This window comes from Cricetulus griseus, chromosome 3, assembly GCF_003668045.3.
Source record: "Cricetulus griseus strain 17A/GY chromosome 3, alternate assembly CriGri-PICRH-1.0, whole genome shotgun sequence".
Lineage (NCBI taxonomy): Eukaryota > Metazoa > Chordata > Mammalia > Rodentia > Cricetidae > Cricetulus > Cricetulus griseus.
Genome location: NC_048596.1, coordinates 95,353,037 through 95,363,037, shown reverse-complemented (window position 1 = coordinate 95,363,037; position 10,001 = coordinate 95,353,037). Strand labels below are relative to the sequence as shown.

General features: G+C 40.5%; 1 pseudogene; it reads right to left on the bottom strand.

The window, feature by feature from the left end:
- Positions 1–3,036: 3,036 nt before the first annotated feature.
- Positions 3,037–4,030, bottom strand: LOC100761800 (annotated as a pseudogene).
- Between the last annotated feature and the right edge of the window lie 5,971 nt (positions 4,031–10,001).

Sequence of the window (10,001 nt, the reverse complement as noted above, 5' to 3'; positions counted from 1 at the left end):
TTGAGGGCTGGAGCAATGAGAAACTGCAGAGCTCCCAGCCAATGGGGTGCAACCACGTCATATCTTGAGATTCTTACACCAGAGGGAGCCAGTTGCCTTGGGTCAGCAATGCCATTCCAGGAGCTTGGGACATTTTTCAGTGCCACAGGAACTTGGTATGTCATCTGTTCGAGTTCATGTCACAATCACCCTAAAAGATCCTGACCCTCAGGAAAGCTGTGCCTAATAGCAAGAAAGCCTTCTCTGTGGACTTTCTTGTACCTGAGCGCATGGCTGGGTCTGGATTTGGGTAGCAGGTGTGGCCGAAAGGGAAAGAAAAACAAGATAAGGGACAGAGAACTGCAGTGTTCTGAAGGCAGAGTTTAAATGAGTTCACCAGACCCAAGATAAATGTTAAATAGGTGTTTTATTGGGGAAGCACTTATGCATATATGAGTAAATAACTGCCATGGACTTCCTGCTCCAGAAGATATAGTCTCTGCCGTTTCCATGCTCTACCCTACCCAAGAGAGCATGCACCCACAGCTCCTCTACCTTAAAGGGGTCACATCTGCCTGAAACCACACCCAAAAGGTGTGGCCACTACTATAAGTTCACTGTCAAGGCAAGATGCCTCTACAAGTATTCCTCTGGAGTTGGACTTGGGCACTTACAAGATGAGAAAGGGAAGGAAGCTGCATTCAGGGCAGCTGCTGAACAATCAAGACTTCCCACCCAGCAGGGACAGGATGAGAAGGATTCCCGTGCAGAGTCATGCAGAAACACTTCCCCACACTCACAGCAGTGAGACTAGCAAGTGCAGAGGGCTCTCCAGCTGCCCAGTGCTGTCCCACAGATTATATCTTCTGTTGCTGAACAAATCAAGTCTCTTCACACTGCTGATGTGATACACTCATTGAATCTCTTCCAGAAATCCCTCACTGGAATGTCTCAGGAGTCCCCACGTGATTTAGGATTTCTATTGAAGACGTATGATATTGCCTCTGCACCACTAAATTAGAAGCTGAAACTGTGTAGAGCTCTGAATGAGGTTCAGCTGGTACAGTGCATGACTAGCATTGTGGAGTCCTGGGGTAGATCCTCACTCAGCACTGTACAAAACTATTTGTGGTGGCACATGTATATAGTCTGCTCAGTTACTTTTGTTATGCTGTGTGTTTTAGTACCAATTTCTATTGCTGTGAAGAGATACTGTGACCACATGAACTGTAACATGATAAATAAAAGACCCAGAGACTGATGTTAGGGTTCAAGCTTCAAGCAGAAGATCAGTAAAGCAAATCAGCTGGTCACTAGCTCTCACTCTACCTCAGACTGAACAGTGATCCTGTCTCCACCAAACCTCAGACTGAAGCCTCTCCTCAGTGTGGTTGGAGAATGCTGAGACTTCAATGCCTTCCTATCCTCAATGTGGCTGGAGAATGAATGCCTGATACTGACTACTAAAGACCCTGCTCCTATCTTTTATACCCCTCTAGTGCTTGGATTACAGGCATGTGATCCCAGGTGCTGGGATCATCTTTGTGTGAGCTGTTTCTCTTTAGGACTGGATCAGCCTTGTCTAGATCTAGGTGGCCTTGAACTCACAGAGATCCATCTACCTCTTAATCCTGAGTCCTGGAATTAAAAGTGTGTTCTATCACTGCCTGATCTCTATAGCTTAAGGCTGACTTTGCTTTCTGAATCCTTAGGCAAGCTTTAATAAATCATAAATAATACATCACCACAATGAACTCTCATAAATGACAACATAATTACAGCAGGCTTACAGTTCAAAAATTTAGTACATTATCATCATGGCAGGAAACATGGCAGAATGGAGGAAACATGGTGTTGGAGAGGTAGCTGAGAGTTCTACATCAGCATAAGTAGGAAGCAGGAAGAGAGTAAGCCATTGGGCAAGGCTTGAGCTACTGAAACCCCAAAGCCCACCCCCACTGACATACTTCCTCCAACAGACCAAACCCTATGCAAATAATGTCATACCTCCTAATAGTGCCACTTCTTATGAGCCAATTAAGCCATTTTCATTCTAACCATCACACTGTGATAAACACCATGACTAAGGACAGTGTTTGATTTGGGGCTCACAATTTCAAAGGGTTAGAGATCATGACCACCACAGTAGGGAGCATGGCAGCAAACAGGGAAGCACAGTGTTTATGATGACTACTCTTTGTTGTCAACTTGAGTACATCTGGAATTAACTAAAACCCAAATGACTAGGCACCTGTGAGAGATTTTCCTTAATTAAATCACTTGAAGTGCATTAGACCTACTTCTGATCTTAATCTTTCAGGTAGGAAGATAGATACACCTTTAATTTAGATATTTACAGGTTGGACTATCCATCTTTGTTCTGTACCACACTGCCTGCTGGCAGCCTGTATAAAGAGCTTGGATTAAGGAACCTTGCCCACACTTTGCATGCTTTTTCTTGTTTAAATAGCAAGCCCATTCCACTAGAACCTGTTTCTTTGGGAGTCTGACACACACTAAAGACTAGTTGAGACATCAGCCTATAGACTCAACAACTACTGGATATTTGGACCTTTCATTGGTAGACAGCCATTATTGGGTTAGTTGACCTGTAAACCATTCTAAGACACCCCCCCCCAATGTATAGATTAATTCTGTAATTTCTATTCCTTTAGCGCAGTGGTTCTCAAGCCAAGGGTTGTGTCCCCTTTGGCAAACCTCCAACTCCAAAATATTTACATTATGATTCGTAATAGTAGCAAAATTACAGCTATGAAGTAGCAACAAAAATAATTATTTTCACATGTTAATGTGTTTATTTTACTTTTGGATTAGTACCAAATACTTACACATGACCAAATACACAATGTTGCTGAACAGGCACAAAAACTTCATTGTGTTACTGTGTCCTTAGCACTATTTAATATCCACACCTTATAGGCTGTGCTGAAAAAAGTTAGGGGGCCAAGAGCTTCAGGAATGTGTCCCGAGTCCCCTCTGTCCTGCTTGTAAGACTGATCCTTGGTGCTTCTGGAGTTCTCCCAACACAGCAGCATATCAACAGATGATTATGGAAACGGGCCTCTCCCACTTGCTTAAGTCTATGCATTGGAACAAAACAGCATTTCCAGTTGACAGAAGGATCCACAGGTAATGTGCTGTCTCTTATATAAAGCTTCTGGGAGTTGAACCAATAAACTGCTGCAATGAGAGAACTGTTAACAAAGTAGAGCCAGGGGATGTTAATTTCTACATATGCTGGGATCTGAACTCCGAGTGACAGGGTGAGGACCTGAAGTGCTACAAAGGGAAACCAGGTACCAAGAAAGCACACGATGAGCCTGGGCAAGAGTGCTTCTTTAGACCTCACAGTGTAACCAGAGTGGGATGGGAAAGGAAAGTAGAGGATGGTCTTGTTCATATAAGATGCTATCCTAATTGCCTGTACCAAGGCAACAACTTCTGACTATGAAATCAGAAAAGCCACCAATAAAACCATCAGCATAGACAATGACATCCAGTAACTCTGAGTGCTGACATAGGCAGGGCATTGGTACATAGAAGCCCTGTGTGTCTTCAGGTTTTGTGAGATAGCTGGCTCTCCCAAAACATAAGCAAAGACTGAAATCCAAATTCAAATGACTGTCAAGAAATAAAAGAACTTTTGCCACTTAAATGAATGCTTGGTGGCTCTAGACAGATTTAAATAGTGATCTATACAAGCTAGTAAGCAAACTGGATAATGCAAAACACCATAAGTGAAGGAAATGATTTGTGTGAGCAGACAGATGTGGTATTTTGTAAACCTAATTCCTGGAACTACAAAATCCCTAAAGTAGAACAGAATGGAAATGTTTACCAACAGCAGAAGATCAACAAGTGCTAGTGAAAAGCAGAAATATCCCATAAAACTCCAATAGGTGTCTTTCCTTTTCATTCCTAGGATGAGGATATTTAATAGTATTTTTCCAAGTATGATCAAAAACAACAGACAGTTAACATCTAGGGGCTGCTTTGACTGATGTAACAGGTGCTGAAAAGAGCAGTTCATTTTTAGTTAGATTTCAAGACAATTTGGTGAATACATAGGACAAGAAACAGCTCCACTTTATTTTCTTTCCTCTCTTCTTGAGGTTATTGTTTTCATTTTACGTCCTTCAACTGCATTACTCTTGGCTCCTTGTGTGTTGTTTTACTATACCAAAATGTGTGAGTAACCTCTTATATGCCATCCAGAGCCTTCATCCAGCAGCTGATGGAAGTAGAAGCAGGCACCCACAGTTAAACACTGAGCAGAACTCCTTAGAACACAACACTGAGCATTCTTTGTGGGGAAACTGAGCCATCAGCCAGGAGGATATCATTGCAACCTTAGCTTGCACTCCTCAACACCAGCTCGCTCAGTGCAAGCAGCTTCCAGCCGCCAAAACACCCCCCTCCCCCGCCCCGTGACTGCCCAAGGGGCGGGGCAGCACAGTGCTCCAACAAAAATAATTTTATGATTGGGGGTCAGTACAATATGAGGACCTATATTAAAGGGTCACAGCTTTAGGAAGGTTGAGAATCACTGCTCTAGAGGACCCTGACTAAAACAATGTTGAATCAGGAAGTGAGAGGTCAGAACTTGAGACACAAACATGAAGTAGAGGGTGGAGAGCATTGGTAATGGCCACATCTATTAAAACTTCAAATCCTGTTCCCAATGATACCCCTCCTTCAATAAAGCAACACCTGCTCATTTGTTTCTTATACTCTCAGAGCTAATAAAAAGTGGCATAAGATGTGACAGTTAAACAGATATGTCACTACAATTTGAATTTTATCTAACATACTTGTTTTTCTTCCTACTTCTTCTTCTCTTCTTCTTTTGAGATATGATATCATAGTGTACCTCAGCCTGACCTCTGAACTCCTCCACCTTCAGCCTCCCTAATGCAGGAATCATAGGCATTTGCTGCCTGGCTACTGGAGAATCAGTGTTTTATTCATCAACCAATAAGAGAAAAAATATATACAAAAAGACACCCCCCATCATCTCTTCTTTTCTGTCTAAATAAAGGGAAACATCTTAACTTTAACCTAGTAAAATTATATATAACAAAACAGTCATCAAGCAAAAATTGTTGTTAACAATATTTAGTCCATTAACATATGGCAAAATTTAAAGAAAATATTCTCTCGTCTATACTATCTTTATGAGCCTAAAGTTTTATATGCAACTTATCTTTTATCATAACTAAGGAAAACCATAATTATCTTTCTTCAACTCCATCAAAGACCTCAGAAGGATAATATATAAACTGTAGAATTAACAGAGACATCTCACTGCCTGGACAGTCACCCAAAGTTTTTCTGTAACTTTGGGACATCCATCTTCAGCCTATAGACCTAGAGTGTCTGGCAGGAAATTTGAAACTGTCCCACCCGTATTGGCAGTTTGTCAGTCATTTTCCTCTGTGTTCTGCAGAATGTCTGGCAGACTCTTCCATGAAGCAGGAACCCTGAATAATATCTTGTTTTGGCAAGATATTTGGCAAAAAATATCTTGTTTTGGCAAGTTTAGCAGTCACTTTCCTGTGGGTCCTGCATGTCCAGTGTATACAGCATACAGTCAAACAGTCCAGGTAAGAGCAGTTTCTTGCCCAAATGGCTAGTCCTGCCATGTTGCAGGCAAACTCCATTAACAAATTTCTTCGATGTCCATCTTTCTCTCTGATGTAATTGGTGTTGCTAGGGGCAGTTGCGTCTCATTGTCATGAAAAACCCTAATAAAAAATTTTAAATGCCAAATTCTGTAAGTCTTTAAAAGGTTTTGAAGAATACCTATTCACTTGAAATATATCTCTGTGTAGCTAGAAAACCTAACTAATATAAGTTTTGACTATTATATGTGACTTTCTATAATCTGTATTTAACTACACATGACATGTTTTAAAGATCTGTATAAACACAATACCTAAACAAGAATAGAAATATACATATAACAAAAATTGACCTTAAATTTGTATCAATAAACCAAAATCCATACCAATGCATTCATTTCTGTATAATATTCTCTTTTTTCTTTAGAAAGAGATTGACTGTGATCATTAACCATTTATAACCAATCCTGTTTAAATGAAAGCAAGCATTTATAAACAATATTTGGGAATGTGGGTGTAGTTTTCTCCAAACTGTTTCCTGCTGTTTGGGGTCGCTGTCAATCCTCAGAGGGTCCTGAGAAAAACCAGAACCATGGCCAAATCTGGCTGTAGTAGTCTGAGGCTGCATTATCTCAGCTGTTTTGGATGCTGGGTCCCTGAATATAGATGACAATGGTGCAGCTTGGGCAATATATGAGGCCACTGACAGTGGTTCCAAGGTCTAGTTCTAATGCACAAACTGACTTAGTGGAACCCATTCTATATGGAGAGATACCTTGCTCAGCCTAGGCATGGCATGGGGGGTGTGCCTTGGTCCCGCTTCAAGGAGATGATGGGACAAACTTGGTAGACTTCCTACTGAGGGCCTAACTTTCTCCTAGGAGCAGATGGGAGGTGGTGGAGGAGGGAGATTAGTAGGGAGGAAGAATTGGGATTGGAATGTAAGAAATAAATTAATTTTTTTAAACTAAAAAAAAATGGAGAGGGTATGAAGGTAGAAGGGGAAATAATTAGGGTTCAGGAGATGTGGGAGGAGAAAATAAGGGATAGATATGAAATATTGTATACACATACAAAATTGCCAAGGAATAAACAGAAGGTATTATAAAAAACAAAAGATAATATTTAGATAACCTTCATATAATAAAGGACCATTTCATTTTTAAGTAAATATGGGGATTATAATCCATTATTCAGAAAATTAACAAATCCCACTGATGAAGGAATACATTTTTAATATTTATATAAGCATTCTATGCCATAAAGTTATCAAATATTTCCATATTTGTATATTGATTCTATGCAATCAAGATCTGAATTGTATTTGTGTGTATTTAGAATTGGAGAAACTGTCAGTGAAAAGCAATAGAAAAGAAAAAGAAAATGTGGAGACTGAATTTTCAAGTTTATTCTTTAATATCCAGAATCCAAAACATATTAATGTTATTTACATAGGGTTGGTGCAAGTTTATATAAACTGACTAAAGGGTACTAAAGCTACAGGAACACACTTAGACATCTAAGATTTCTGCCTCAACCAATTGTATGATTTGTCTCTTGATGAATCTCCCAGGGACAAAATGTCTAAAGACTATTAAAATATGCAATACATATTCCTCCTCAAGGAAAATGACACACTGTAATTCCTATCCCTTGTGTGAAAATGAAAATAGAGAGGTCATTCTACCCTAATCACCTCCTGGGAATTTAAGAGTCATTAATAAATGTTTTAATTCACCTCTCACTAGCATCTTTCCCTTCTGAAAGTGTGCTCACCTTCTTCCAAATTATTTCCACCTCTCCTGTGAACCAACAAGAGTTGACTCTGGTGATTTGACACCTGCAGTGGGATAGTGAAGAAGAATGCCAGCCCTGCATCTGTGATCTTACCAAACCACAAGGCTTCTAGTTCACTCAGTGTCTAAGGGACTGTGCTCTGAAGACATGTCTGTGGGAGAAAGGGATCTTTCTGACACCAGTGATTCTCTCTGAAAACCTTTAAAGTCACATTTATTTCTTTGTGTGTGTGTGCAAGCACAGCTGCACGTGTGCATGTGTTTGTGTGCACACATGCATATTTGTGCCAAGGTGCACGTTTGGAGGTCAAATGACAACTTGTGAGAGTCAGTTCTCTTCTTGCAATTTGTGGTTCCCAAATCTAACTCAGAGCAAAAGACTTGGCAGCAAGTGCCTTTACCTGCTGAGCCATCCCCAACACCAATGATTCTATGATTAGACAGTGGGCACTTAATAGGAAGCTACTGCTTTCAAGTTAGAACACCTAATGTATCCAGAAAAACTTCCAGAATTTCAGTAGAGGTCTTCTGGTGAAAGAAATGTGTTTAGAATATGTTCTGACTAAACTGAGATCCCTTGGTACTGATACTTTTGACCCTTCACAGCTTCAATGATGAATGGTTATTTGTCTCCCTCTTTGATGTATTCTCCATGACTCTTTCTTGAGACTGGTGTGGAAGTAACAGGAAATCTGTGCTCTAATAGGCTGAACTTAAACTTCCTAAATTACTGAGATGTTTTGATATTGTGGGGTTTCCACAGTGTACTTGCTCATCAGCCAAAGGAGATCACGTGGCCATCATTTTAGGGAGAACATCATGGAGTGTCTGCTATTGTACATTCTTCGTAAAATTTCTGTGCTGTTGGCAGTTTGTTCTGCACCAGGTTATGCTATGAGACTTAGAAAAATGCATTTGCAGGGCCTGTGTTTGTCAAGGGCCATCTGCATTTCTTCAGGTGGATGCAATGTGTTTGATTTGGCTGGTTAAGGCAAGTGCCAATGACAAATTAAGAAAGAGTACTCACTCTTGTAAAGCACTAACTGGTTTGCTTTTCCTGGGCATAAGACTACAGATCCCCACCACAGGTCCTAGTATTGAACTATTGTGAATTTCCTGCCAGTCATTTCCTTGCCCTTTGAATGGATTTGTAACTTTATTATGGTTAATTGCCTAGGTTTTGGAAAAGCGCCAACTCTCTCTGACTTTTGCCTTTCTGTGACTCAGAATCTGTAGGTCCTCAACAATGGAGGACTTCCTGGTATCGATGACCCAATTATCATTCCCTTTCACCTAAAACAAAAAAAAAAACTGTAAAATGATCTCAGAAACTGAGTTAGAATCAAAGGTTATTTCCAATGTCAGTGACATTCCTAAGAGTGGGCTCTATTTAGTGTAAAGCTAGAGATACTCACAGGGGGAGGGTCTAGACACCAGCAGACCAGAAAGGAAAACTCTGAGGCAAAACTTCTCTATGATTCTTTGCTTTTGCTCTAGGAGATGAGACTCAGCAGGAACTTCGCCTGGATAAACTCCTCTGTCTGCCTTTTTGGTTATGGAGGCTCCTCCATACCAGCAGTGGAAGTATCTATCTTCTCTGCTAACCATGGAGAGGTGAGGTCACATCAGCTTTAGTCTGTCCTCTGAAAGATGGACCCTCTTGTATTTGCATCCTCAAAACCCTATAAACCAAACCACATGTCAATCACTGAAGACAAAGCTCCCACAGCACCCAGCATGAGAACCTGCTCTTCATCCATTCTTCTTTCCTCCTTTATCACTCAAAACCATCAGTTTATTTTATCAAATGTATTGTCTGAAACACAGGATTTACCCGATACAAGTCAGTTGTCTTCTTTCTCAAAGCTCAACTTCATCCACTACAGCATTAAAAAATAAACTTACGATTTATTTTAAATTCTGGCTGGGCGTTGGTGGCTCACGCCTTTAATCCCATCACTCGGGAGGCAGAGGCAGGTGGATTTCTGTGAGTTCAAGTCCAGCCTGGTCTCCAGAGTGAGTGCGAGGATAGGCTCCAAAGCTACACAGAGAAACCCTGTCTCAAAAAGCAAAAACAAACAAAAAAAAGATTTATTTTAAATTCTGTAGATACGTGTGTACATGAAAGTGAAAGTGGACATGTAGATATTGAGTGAAGATGCCTGTGTAGATCTAAAGAAGTCAGATTCCCTGGAGCTGGAGTTGCAGACAATTGGGATCTGCCCTACAAGGGTGCTGAGAACACATTTCAGGTTCTCTGGAGGAGCAGTACTCTGTCTTAACCTCTGAGCCATTTCTCCACTCCCAGCATAGCATTTTTAATGTGTATTTTTACCTGATCCCTCTCCTTTTCCGCACTCCTCTCCTTTTTTCCCCTCACCGATGCATCTCTCTCCTTTTAAAAACTGGCCTATTTTAAATAATCTTAATCACAATTTCTGATTTACATAAAGACCTTTCTATTTTGCTTATTAATCAATATAAATACATACCAAAATGAAGTGATGCCATTGGCAAATATAATGGACAATAAAGAATCAACCTACAGATACTTTTTCATCTTGGAATAGAAAGAGATTCCTGC